Here is a 13,650-nt window from a genome sequence, read left to right on the forward strand (position 1 = left end):
ATGTTCTTGAAGAGAGGCGTGGATACTGCTTCTGTGTGTGTGTGTGTGTGTGTGTGTGAGAATTATTTTGATGTTATACTACATAGAAGTGTTTCTTTGTCCTTGAATCTTCTTGCTGCAGTTGCCATTCTCTCCTTTGAGAACCACTGACTTAAAATACCCATTGCTGCAAACCAGTGTTGTCGTCTTTTTTGGCGATCCCTCGTAGCCAAGTAAGATTGTCTTCCGTAAACACGGTTTTAACATTGAGTCCGTAAGTGTCACTGGAGGCCAGTTCTGAATCCACACGTCCTTCCACAGTGGGGACGTTGGTTCCCGGGTGGGAGTTGATCCCCGTGTGGATTTGCCAAGCGTGCCTTCCTCTTGGCATGTTTCTCCCTTGCGTCCTGAGTTCGAGTGTCTTCAAAGCCCAGGACACCTTTGGTAAAGGCTGTTCTCCAACTGGAGCGCTCACAGGCCAGTGTTTCCCAGTTGTCGGTGTTTATACTACATTTTTTTAGATTTGCCTTGAGAGAGTCTTTAAATTTCTTTTGTTGACCAGCAGCATTACACTTTCCATTTTTAAGTTCAGAATAGAGTACTTGCTTTGGAAGACGATCATCAGGCACCCGCACAACATGACCAGTCCAACGAAGTTGATGTTGAAGAATCATTGCTTCAACACAGGTGATCTTTGCTTCTTCCGGTACACTGGCATTAGTTTGCAAACCAGTGTACAGTCGTACCTTAGGTTACAGACGCTTCAGGTTACAGACTCCACTAAACCAGAAATAGTACCTCGGGTTAAGAACTTTGCTTCAGGATGAGAACAGAAATCGTGCTCCAGCGGTGCAGCAGCAGTGGGAGGCCCCATTAGCTAAAGTGGTGCTTCAGGTTACGAACAATTTCATGTTAAGAATGGACCTCCAGAACGAATTAAGTACTTAACCCGAGGTACCACTGTACGCAACACTGAACTAGGTGGTCCAGCCGTCCGATGACTCTGTGTGAAGCAGACTTGATAGAATTTGCACCTGCCAAAATACCCCCACTCTGAAAGCCTAGATGTCCCGGACGGTTGGTCTGTAACAAGAACCACTTGCAAGATCTCTCTGCACCCTCCATGCCACCGTTGTTGTCTTTTGCATTCCAGGGTAAAGCGGCATGAAGGAGACCTGCCTACGAAACAGGTTCAGCAAGCCGTTAGCGGATCCCACCCAGCGCAAAAGGAAGTGGATCCATACAGGTGCATCTGTCTAGGGGCGCACCCAGAGAAGTGTTTACCTTCCCTGATCAATGGGAGAGCTTAGACTGTCAAGTCTCCCGCAGCGAGCAAACCCCACCTTGCATTGCTTTAGAACAATTCCTTCCAGTGGCACCTTAAAGACCAACTAAGTTAGTTCTTGGTATGAGCTTTCGTCTGCATGCACACTTCTTCAGATATTCTTTTTATTTTGACTATGGCAGACCAACACGGCTACCTATCTGTTGCTTTAGAATGACAGTCTTGTCTTGCAGAGCTCAGCAGTGAGCCAGCAGATATGTATCCTCATGTATGTCAAAGGCAGGGCTCAGTCCGGCAAGCGAGAGATCCGCAAAGGGGCACACGTCTCTGCCAGTGCTGGATTTACATATAAGCTAAACAAGCTATAGCTTAGGGCCCCACTCTCTCCCCCTCCCCAATTTATACTGAAAGAAAGAAATACCGTCTTTTACACTCACACTTAAAGGGATGCGGATGGCGCTGTGGGTTAAACCACAGAGCCTAGGGCTTGCCGTTCAGAAGCTCAGCAGTTCGAATCCCCCCGAAGGGGTGAGCTCCCGTTGCTCGCTCCCTGCTCCTGCCAACCTAGCAGTTCAAAAGCATGTCAAAGTGCAAGTAGATAAATAGGTACCACTCCAGCGGGAAGGTAAACGGCATTTCCGTGCGCTGCTCTGGTTTGCCAGAAGCGGCTTAGTCATGCTGGCCACATGACCCGGAAGCTGTATGCCAGCTCCCTCGGCCAGTAAAGCGAGATGAGCGCCGCAACCCCAGAGTCATCCACGACTGGACCTAATGGTCAGGGGTCCCTTTACCTTTACACTCACACTTAGTACAGGGTACAAAGGTCTGCTGTTCCAATGAACAGTGTGGACTACTATGGTGATACTGATATTACACTAAAAAATGCATTGTATTAACTACAATTGCATTGTACAGGTTATAATACTTACTTTCGTATTAATAAAACTATTTATCATTATTAGTAGTTTGCATCAAATATTTACACCTATTATTATTATTTCATGTTATAGCAAGTTTCTAGAGACTAGATTATGAACTGTGTTTCTAAGGGAACTTTTGTATTGCCAAATGCCAATGTGTTTGCATTATTAAGTTTGTTATGAATAAAAAATCATTTTAAATTAGAGCTTAATAATTATTTCACTATTAATATACTTCTTAATTGTATTTCACTATTGATATGCTTCTTCTTAATTATATTTCAGGTCAATAATTACTTTGATACAATACGTCTTTTGTGATATGCAAATGGTTTTAGATACCCAATAGGTCCATAAATTACCATATGACATATATTCAACACAAAAAAGAGCGACAATTTGTTGTTGACAAAGGACAGCTGGACATAGAAAGGACCCATCACCTTCAGTAGCTTAGGGCCTCATCAAACTTAAATCCGGTCCTGGTCTCCGCAGAATCATTGCGGGGGGCGATTCGAGAGCCCAAGAGCAGCTTACTACAGTCATACCTCAGGTCACAGATGCTTTGGGTTGCGCAATTTCTGGAACGGGTTACTTCTGGGTTTTGGCGCTTGCACATGCACAGAAGCGCTAAATCGCGACCTACGCGTGTCCAGACGTGGCACTACAGGTTGTGAACGCTGCGGGTTGTGAACATGCTTCCCGCACGGATCACGTTCGCAACCCGAGTGTCCACTGTACTGTTGTTGTTGTTTAGTCAGGTCCGACTCTTCGTGACCCCCTGGACCAGAGCACACCAGGCCCTCCTGTCTTCCACTGCCTCCCGCAGTGTGATCAAACTCATGCTGGTAGCTTCGAGAAGAGCCAGTGTGGTGTAGTGGTTAAGAGCGGTGGTTTCGTAATCTGGGGAACCGGGTTCGCGTCTCCGCTCCTCCACATGCAGCTGCTGGGTGACCTTGCGCCAGTCACACTTCTCTGAAGTCTCTCAGCCCCACTCACCTCACAGAGTGTTTGTTGTGGGAGAGGACGGGAAAGGAGAATGTTAGCCACTTTGAGACTCCTTCGGGTAGTGATAAAGCGGGATATCAAATCCAAACTTCTTCTTCTTCTTCTTCTTCGAGAACACTGTCCAGCCATCTCGTCCTCTGTCGTCCCCTTCTCCTTGTGCCCTCCATCTTTCCCAACATAAGGGTCTTTTCCAGGGAGTCTTCTCTTCTCATGAGGTGGCCAAAGTCTTGGAGTCTCAGCTTCAGGATCCGTCCTTCCAGTGAGCACTCAGGGCTGATTTCCTTCAGAATGGATAGGTTGGATCTTCTTGCAGTCCATGGGACTCTCAAGAGTCTCCTCCAGCACAAGAATTCAAAAGCCTCCATTCTTCGGCAATCAGCCTTCTTTATGGTCCAGCTCTCACTTCCATACATCACTACTGGGAAAGCCATAGCTTTAACTATACGGGCCTTTGATGGCAAGGTGATGTCTCTGCTTTTTAAGATGCTGTCTAGGTTTGTCATTGCTTTTCTCTCCACTGTACTGGGGTCATGCCATCTTCCCCCGATCAAGATCCTCAAGGAGACCTCGAGATGAGGAATGAACTCAAGGGAGCATCTAAAAGGAGAAACATTGCATTAACAGATGACTTCCACTGGCTACATCTGTGTCCCAGTCATACCAAAGAGGCGCAATTTCTAGACACCCTAAAATGACTGTGCACTAGAACAGTTGGTGCTGGAAGCAACGAGAGGGCAAGAGGCGACCCTAGACTTGATCCTGAGTTGTGCCCAGGACCTGGTGCGAGAGGCAAGCGTTGTTGTATCAGAGGATCGCCAAAGGACGTGCCATCAGGACGCAACATCAACAAAGCTAGAAGTCAGGTCATTCGTTATTCAGATCTAGAAATCCCCCACCTTACTTTCTAAAATGTTTTAAATGGTTCTAATTTTAGTTCCTTTGTTTTGCTTTCGTCAGGTTGGTGTTGGTTAAATGTTGAGTTGGCGTTGGCGGTAATTTTAATTTGGGTATAGCTGTAAACTGTTTATTATTGTTAATATTGCTATTGGTTTTTATTGATTTGTTGGTTGGTTTGTTGTTGCTCGTATTGTTCTTTAAATGTTTGATGCTTTGTTGTGTTTTTATATAGTAATACCTTGGGTTGAAGTTGCTTCAGGTTGACCATTTCCGGGTTGTGCTCTGTGGCGACCCAGAAGAAGAAGAAGAGGAGGAAGAAGAAGAGTTTGGATTTGATATCCCTCCTTTCACTCCCCTTAAGGAGTCTCAAAGCGGCTAACAATCTCCTTTCCCTTCCTCCCCCACAACAAACACTCTGTGAGGTGAGTGGGGCTGAGAGACTTCAAAGAAGTGTGACTGGCCCAAGGTCACCCAGCAGCTGCATGTGGAGGAGCGGAGACGCGAACCCGGTTACCCAGATTACGTGACTACCGCTCTTAACCACTACACCACACCACACAGAATGTATTACTTCCGGGTTTTGCTGCTCGCACAGAAGCTCAAAATGACATCATGCACAGAAGCGGTAAATCGCGACCCACAGATGCGGGTTGCATTTGCTTCAGGATGCGAATGGGGCTCCGGAACAGATCCCATTCGTATCCAGAGGTACCACTGTATGTTGTAAGCTGCCCAGAGTGGCTGGGGAAACCCAGCGAGATGGGTGGGATATAAATAAAAAAACATATTGTATTATTATTGAGCCCAATTGGCTCATGTAATTGTGGAGTTGTAAGGGGCCCTATGGGATCATCTAGTCTGACCCCCCTGCAATGCAGGAATTTCAGCTAAATCATCCCTCAAAGATGGCCATCCAACCTCTGCTTAGAAACCTCCAAGTAAGGAGAGTCCACAAGGGAATCTATTCCGCTGTCAAACAGCTCTTACCATTAGAAAGTTCTTCCTGATGAAAATAATTTTATATATACCCCTCCCATGTGGCTGAGTTAGGGTTAGGGTGTTGAGCCTCCCCCAAGAACCAGTATTGGGGCCTGTGCTTTGAAACTTGTTCATAGACGATTTGGAGTGGAGCAGCGTGAGGTGACCAGCTTTGCTGACGGCACTAAATTATCGGAACGGAGCGAGATTGCAAAGAGCTCCAAAAGGAGCTCTCCAAACTGAGCCAACGGGCAGCAAAATGGCAAAGGCAATTCAACGTAAGCGAGGGCAAAGTGATGCCCGTTGGAGCAAAAATATAATAATGTTAATTTGATATATACCCTTGTGGAGTCTGAACTGGAAGTGGGGGGCCAGGAACAATGGCATTATGACACCAGCAGTTTCATTTTTCACTTCCTTTCCTAATGATCCCTCACATGGAATTTGCCTTTTTCCCGGCTACTGCACACGGGGTCGACATCTAGATAACCGGCCATTCAGAAACAATTTGTAATCAGTACATTAGGGGGGACTTTCTACACCCCCAAAACTCATCCCGGTCCAGACTTTAACACTTTGCAGATTGATTTATTTTTCTAAAAAGTCCACACACTCAAGGCAGATGCAAAAAATAGTCCACAAGTGTAGAATGAACAAAGTTTTAATTGTTTTTTAAAAATAAATCCCTGAAAATGACAAACAGCATTCAAAAGTATATCGGAGAGCGTACACTCAGACAACATGGGGCGATTAACCCAGAGTTCTGGCAAATGTCAATACTGCTTTCGGGCTGGCCTCTTCAGCAAAGTCACAAGTCTGCTCTTGCAGAACCAAATTCAGCGGAGGGAGTCAATGTATGAACAGTTCCCCCGAGCCATTTGGGCCAAGACTTCCATCCGTTACTGGGGCAAGGGACCAGTCAGGGGCAGGTCCAAACTGGTCCCCTTGAGGCTCCCAGTGCAGCCTCCAAGCTGCGTGAGTTCTGAGCTCAGCAGGCAAGGAAGGCTTTGGAGAGAAGGAATTATGAGTTTCCCCCATATCCACACACTCACGTTTTGCTTTGGGAAATAAAATGAATTAAGAAAAAGGCTTTAAAAGAAAATTAAAACGTAAATTAAGAAAAAAAACAACAACCAAACAAACCAAGAATTCTCAGGACAGAATTCCTAGTTGCGTCCCGGCACGGAAAACCAACCAGCCCATTGAATCTGCAATATGGCTCCACTGCCACGGGGCCATTGGCCGGGGTATTAAGTCATCCCTCATTGGCGGATGCAACGCTCCGCCCACCACAGCCCTCCAATAGCAGCGTTTGATCAGGGAGGGGCGGGGCTTCCTTAGGGCACCCCCGTAATTCTCGCCCCCCCCTCCAAGATTGTACAGGGAGCCACTTGGAAAAGGGTGGAGGGGAAAAGAAGGGAGGTAATGTGGCTCCAAGGCGGATCAACAAAAGCGCTGCAAGCTTGGCTAAGGACAGTCCTTCTTTCCAACACCCGGGGGCAAGAGCGATGTGGGGAGCTGGGAGGGTGACTCTCTTCCTGGGGCAGGTCCCGATCCGGCAGAAGCTGCCACCAAGGAGTCCTCGTAGGAAGGGGGCTCCTCTCCGAGGCCGCAGAGATCTGGGGGGGCCCGGGCTTCCTGGGAAAGGACCAGAGGGGTTGGGCCCTGCGCCCCTGGAGGCGAGGGGCACCCCGTGTGACCGTAGACGGCCTCTTCGTACGAGGGGAGGGGCCCTCCGCTGCAGTCCAGTCCGGGCACGTCGAGCTCTTCCACTTGCTCCAACGGGTCGTCCAGGGGCTCATAGGAACTGGGGCGGGGGGGAGAGAGAAATGGCAGTGAGGGTCTTTGAAGCCAAAGTTCTGTACAAGCCCGAGCAAAGTGTGACCCCCGCAGCTTGCAAAAGGGAGGAAGGGTGTGTAAGAAGGACCAATCTATTCGTTTTTAAAAATATCTACAGTGGTGCCTCGCAAGACGAAATTAATTCGTTCCGCAAGTTTTTTCTTCTTGCGAGTTTTTCGTCTTGCGAAGCACGGTTTCCCATAGGAATGCATTGAAAATCAATTAATGCGTTCCTATGGAAACCGCTTGCCAGGCTGGCAGTGCGGAGAAGGGCTTTTCTCCCCACCGCAAGCCTTCAGGACAGGTACGGGAACAGAGGGGAAGGGGCGCAGCGCTTCTCCTCTGTTCCCGGGGCTTGCGGTGGGAGGAGGGTTTTTCCTCCCCACCGCCAACATTCAGAACAGCATTCTGAATGTTGGCGGTGGGAAGGAAAACCCTCCTCCCACCGCAAGTCTTCAGGACAGCCATCCAAAGGCTGGCACGGGGAGAAGGGCTTTCCGCCCCACCGCCAGCCTTCGGAGCATCCTTCCGAAGGCTGGCGGTGGGAGGAGGTCTTTCCGCCCCACCGCCAGCCTTCGGAGCAGCCTTCCAAAGCCTGGCGGTGGGGCGGAAAGACCTCCTCCCGCCGCCAGCCTTCGGAAGGATGCTCCGAAGGCTGGCGGCGAGGTCTCTCCGCCCCACCGCCAGCCTTCGGAGGAGGTCCGAGGTCAGTGGGGAAGACGCGCTGCGCTTCCCCGCTGTCCCGGAGATTTCCCTATGGGCTTTCGTTTTGCGAAGCAAGCCCATAGGGAAATTCGTTTTGCGAAGCGCCTCCAAAACGGAAAACCCTTTCGTCTAGCGGGTTTTCCGTCTTGCGAGGCGTTCGTCTTGCGGGGCACCACTGTATATACAGCTATCCATTTAAAAAAAAAAAACAGTCTTGAGTATAAGATTTTTAAGGTGTCAAATATAGAATAAATACAGTGGTACCTCAGGTTCATAGCTGTCAACTTACAGATTTGAAAAAAGGGACCAGCAGCCTTGAAAATAAGGGACCAGCAGCCTCCAAAATAAGGGACCTGCAGCCGCACCTCTTCCAGGCACTCCAGTCTTCCTGTCCTCCTGCAGTCTGGTCAAACTCATGCTGGTAGCTACGAGAACACTGTCTAACCAATTTTGTAACCAGAGGTTCAACTGAATAGAATCTGAATCACATGCACCACAAGGCCTGTGCAGCCTAAACTTAAGATGGCTCCTCGGCCTGGCTTTGCACTGCAAAGTTTGCAGCAGCACGTGCAACAAAATGGCGTCCTCATTCAAAAAACCCCTCAGCTTGCATTAACTAGCCACACACAAGGCATGCAAGCTCCACCCCCCAGTCGTTCTTAGACTTCTTATTGGGTGAGCAACACAGCCAAGCAACACAGCTGGAGCCTCCCTCCTCCCTGGCCGGCAGGGAGGGAGGGAGAGGAGCTGCTTCCTTTGAAATTTAAGGGACATCCATCAATAAGGGACAGCAGCGGGACATGGCGCTGGAATAAGGGACGACTGTCCCTTCAAATAAGGGACACTTGACAGCTATGCTCAGGTTAAGAACGTAATTTGTTCCAGAGGGCCGTTCTTAACCTGAAACTGTTCTTAACCTGAGGTACCACTTTAGCTAATGGGGCCTCCTGCTGCTGCTGCGCAATTTCTGTTCTCATCCTGAAGCAAAGGTAATATTTCTGGGTTAGTGGAGTTTGTAACCTGAAGTATATGTAACCTGAGGTACCACTGTATTCATAAATGCACACATATCTAAATATATGAGCCGTGTGTGTGAAATCACAGGGGTGAGTAATCCAGATTACGTGACTACCGCTCTTAACCACTACACCACACCACACAGAATGCATTACTTCCGGGTTTTGCTGCTCGCGCAGAAGCTCAAAATGACATCATGCACAGAAGCGGTGAATCGCGACCCACAGATGCGGGTTGCATTTGCTTCAGGATGTGAATGGGGCTCCGGAACAGATCCCATTCGTATCCAGAGGTACCACTGTATGTTGTAAGCTGCCCAGAGTGGCTGGGGAAACCCAGCGAGATGGGTGGGATATAAATAAAAAAACATACTGTATTATTATTGAGCCCAATTGGCTCATGTAATTGTGGAGTTGTAAGGGGCCCTATGGGATCATCTAGTCTGACCCCCCTGCAATGCAGGAATTTCAGCTAAATCATCCCTCAAAGATGGCCATCCAACCTCTGCTTAGAAACCTCCAAGTAAGGAGAGTCCACAAGCAGAATCTATTCCGCTGTCAAACAGCTCTCACCATTAGAAAGTTCTTCCTGATGAAAATAATTTTATATATACCCCTCCCATGTGGCTGAGTTAGGGTTTGTCAGGAAATCTTGCCTCTCAGGAGAAACTGGCCACTCTCCAGGCACCCGGCTTGATCTCCTGTTGACCTCCCTGTCTGCATTCCCGAGCAGGATCCAGGCTAGGTCATGATCGGTGATCCTCCTCAAGCGTGAGAAGAACACACCACTCTTACCTGCCCCCAGGCAGGGGAAAGAGACAGACAGAAATAATAATAATAATAATAATAATAAATTTTATTTATATCCCGCCCTCCCCAGCCGAAGCCGGGCTCAGGGCGGCTAACAACAATAAAACAATACAAAAGTACAACATAAACAACATTCTAAAATCCTTCATTATAAAAATTAATTAATTCAAGCCACTAGCAACCATTGGGCCAGAGCTCTGCGAAGATTGCCGAGGGAGGGAGTCAGGCTGTGCCCTGGCCAAAGGCCTGGTGGAACAGCTCTGTCTTGCAGGCCCTGCGGAAGGATGTCAAGTCCCGCAGGGCCCTAGTCTCTTGTGAGAGAGTGTTCCACCAGATCGGAGCCACAGCCGAAAAAGCCCTGGCTCTAGTTGAGGCCAGCCTAACTTCTCTGTGGCCTGGGACCTTCAAGATGTTTTTATTTGAAGACCGTAGGTTTCTCTGTGGGGCATACCAGGAGAGGCGGTCCCGTAGGTACGAGGGTCCTAGGCCATATAGGGCTTTAAAGGTTAAAACCAGCACCTTAAACCTGACCCTGTACTCCACTGGGAGCCAGTGCAGCTGGTATAGCACTGGGTGAATGTGATCTCGCAGCGAAGACCTCATAAGGAGTCTCGCTGCAGCATTCTGCACCCGCTGGAGTTTCTGGGTCAGTCTCAAGGGCAGCCCCACGTAGAGCGAGTTACAATAATCCAGTCTGGAGGTGACCGTCGCGTGGATCACAGTGGCTAGGTCAGGGCGAGAGAGGTAAGGAGCCAACTGCTTAGCTTGGCGGAGATGAAAAAATGCCGCCTTTGTTATAGCTGCAATCTGCGCCTCCATGGAAAGGGAGGTGTCGAAGATTACACCCAAACTCTTAACGGACGGTGCTGGCACTAATTGCGCCCCCGCAAGAGATGGGAGTTGCCCCCTCCCCAATCCCATATCGTCCCGTCCCAGCCAGAGGACCTCTGTCTTCGAAGGATTTAGCTTCAACCGGCTCCCACGTAACCATCCAGCCACAGCTTCCAAACATCTGGTCAGTGTGTCTGGGGCCGAGTCAGGATGGCCATCCATCAACAGATAGAGTTGGGTGTCATCGGCATACTGATGACAACCCAGCCCAAAACTCCGAACAAGCTGGGCGAGGGGGCGCATAAAGATGTTGAAAAGCATCGGGGAGAGTATCGCACCCTGAGGTACTCCACACACCAAGGAGTGGCGCGATGACAATTCCCCCCCAAGCGCCACCCTCTGTCCCCGACCGGAGAGAAACGAGCGCAGCCATTGAAGGACTGTGCCCTGGATCCCCACGTCGGCAAGGCGGTGGTCCAGAAGTTCGTGATCGACCATGTCGAAAGCTGCTGATAAATCTAGAAGAATCAGCAGCCCCGACCCGCCTCGATCCAGCTGTCTACGAAGGTCATCTGTTAGGGCGACCAGAGCCGTCTCAGTCCCATGACCAGCGCGGAAGCCGGACTGGAATGGATCCAGAGCCGATGTTTCATCCAGAAACCCACCAAGCTGTTCAGCAACCGCTCTCTCAATCACCTTACCCAGGAACGGAAGATTCGAAACTGGGCGGTAATTGGATAGATCTAAATGATCTAATGATGTTTTCTTTAAGAGCGGGCGCACCACTGCCTCCTTCAGTTCCCCTGGGAATGTCCCCGTGCCAAGGGACAAATTGATGATATCCCCCAGGAGGGCCCGCACCTCGTCTGGACACGCTCTAATCAGCCAAGACGGGCACGGGTCGAGAGGACAGGTGGTGGGCTTTCCAGCTCGAAGGAGTCTGTCCACATCAGCTGGAGATATCCGGTCAAAGTGGTCCAATACTGGACCCGAGGACAGTCGAGGGGCCTCCAGTTCCTTTATTGTATCCAAATTGGCAGGGAGGTCATGGCGGAGCGACAAGACCTTCTCCGCAAAAAAGCTCGCAAATGCCTCACAGCCGTGTGTCAATTTGTTATTTAAATTTGGCTGTCCCTCAAGGGACGTTAAAGACCTGATTATACTAAATAATTGCGCTGGGCGAGAGCTAGCGGATGCAATGGAGGCCGAGAAGTATGACTTCTTAGCAGCCTTCACTGCCATCTCGTAGGTTTTCATAAAAACCCTATAAGATGTTCTTGAGGCTCCGTCACGGGCACCCCGCCATACTCGCTCTAGCCGTTTGAGGTCCTGCTTCATTTTCCGAAGCTCCTCGGTAAACCAGGGAGCCCGGTTTCTGCGGGGTCGCAGAGGGCGCTTAGGTGCGATCTCATCGATGGCTGCCAGGAGCTGGGTATTCCAGCCCTCAACAAGCTCAGTCAATGAGTCGCCAGGGGGAGCAAGGTCCCGCAAGGCTTGGCGGAATCTCTCAGGGTCCATCAGCCTCCGCGGGCGAGCCCAAATCGGCTCACCACCTAAGCAGGGTGGGGGTGGAAAGTCAATCCTGGCTTTCAGAGCGTAGTGATCAGACCATGGCACCTTCGTCGAAAGAGACATGATCACATCTATACCGACGCCAAAGATCAAATCCAGCGTGTGGCCTGCTTGATGTTTGGGGCCCGAAACAAACTGGGAGAGCCCTAGTGGAAGACACCAGGTCCAGAGCCTGTGAGGAGGGAGTGGCATCAGCATGGATGTTAAAGTCCCCCAGTACCAATAGGTTAGGGAACTCCAAGGCCCAGCCGGCCACCGCCTCCAGCAGGCCTGACAGGGTGGCTGCTGGTGCGCTAGGTGGCCGGTACACCAGCCAGACAGCCAAGCTCACCTCGGAGCCCCACACTAGGCCAACACATTCAATGCCGGGGATCGATGGCGATGGTAGAGCCCTGAAAGAACAGTCTTCCCGGATTAATAATGCCACCCCTCCCCCCCGGCCCACAGTCCGCGACTGGTGGAGGACGGAGAAACCCGGGGGCGCCATCTCTCGTAAGGTAACAGTTACCCCTTCGCGCACCCAGGTCTCCGTCACACAAGCCAGGTTGACCCCCTGCGAGATGATGAAATCTCGCAGGGTGGCAGTTTTATTGCCTATAGACCTGGCATTGCACAGCACCAGTGACGGAGGTGAGTAATCCTTGCTCACCCTACCCTCGTCCCTCGGGATGGGGCACAGATTGGAAGGGGTACGAGCGTATCCATATCTCGATCCCCTTCGCCTGTAACATCTGCCCCCACCGCCATACCTCCCTCGCCCCTCCACGGTAGCAATCCCAGGCCTCATAGTGGCCTCCATTGATGGCAATTAATATTATTCTTTCACAGCCTAGAACAATAAAACCTTAAAACAATACAAACAAAAACAAAAACAACCCAGAAAACAATAAAACAATACAAACAAAAACTGCAAAAATTACAAATTCATCAAAATCCAACAAATTCCCCAGCCCACCCAAACATCCATCCCACCCCCATATATAGAATCGAAAGGGAAAGGGAAATATTAAAAAACAAAAACAAAACAAAACATGTTAAAAAGAGCTCTGCACTCCTCCGGGTCCTCCTGGGCAGTAGCAGCATCAATGGCAACAACCATCCTTGTTGGGCCAAATAGTAAGTGGCAGGAGCAGTCCTTGTGAGGCCTGTCAGGCCCTCCCTAGGCCAGGTGGTAAGTGGCAAGAAGGAGCAGGGCCCTCAGGCACTCACGCAGGAGAGTCTTCCTGGGCAGCAGAGCAGTCCTTGTGAGGCCCCAGGCCCCGCCCCAAGCCAGATGGTAAGTGGCCAGAGCAGGGCCCTCAGGCACTCACCACATGCCTTTATTTCTGTCTTTGCAGCGTTACAGAGAAACACGTCTGCTCTCTTCAAACTCCAACAGCAGAGAGTCAAACTCTACCTCCTGTACTTCCTGTACAGGTCAAATTACACTCTGAGCTAATTCCGGTGCATCGCACTGTGAATAGACTGTCCCTCTGTTCCCACGGTACAGTCCCAACATTCCCATCATGTTTTGCTTTCCAGCTAGCTGCAGCTCGCGGCCGCATTGCATCCATATCGTAACAGGGTTAGGGCGTTGAGCCTCCCCCAAGAACCAGTATTGTGGCCTGTCCTTTGAAACTTGTTCATAGACGATTTGGAGTGGAGCAGTGTGAGGTGACCAGCTTTGCTGACGGCACTAAATTATCGGAACGGAACGAGATTGCAAAGAGCTCCAAAAAGAGCTCTCCAAACTGAGCCAACGGGCAGCAAAATGGCAAAGGCAATTCAACGTAAGCGAGGGCAAAGTGATGCCTGTTGGAGCAAAACTATA

The sequence above is a fragment of the Podarcis vaucheri genome (assembly GCF_965113315.1).
Source record: "Podarcis vaucheri genome assembly, chromosome: 7".
Taxonomy (NCBI): domain Eukaryota; kingdom Metazoa; phylum Chordata; class Lepidosauria; order Squamata; family Lacertidae; genus Podarcis; species Podarcis vaucheri.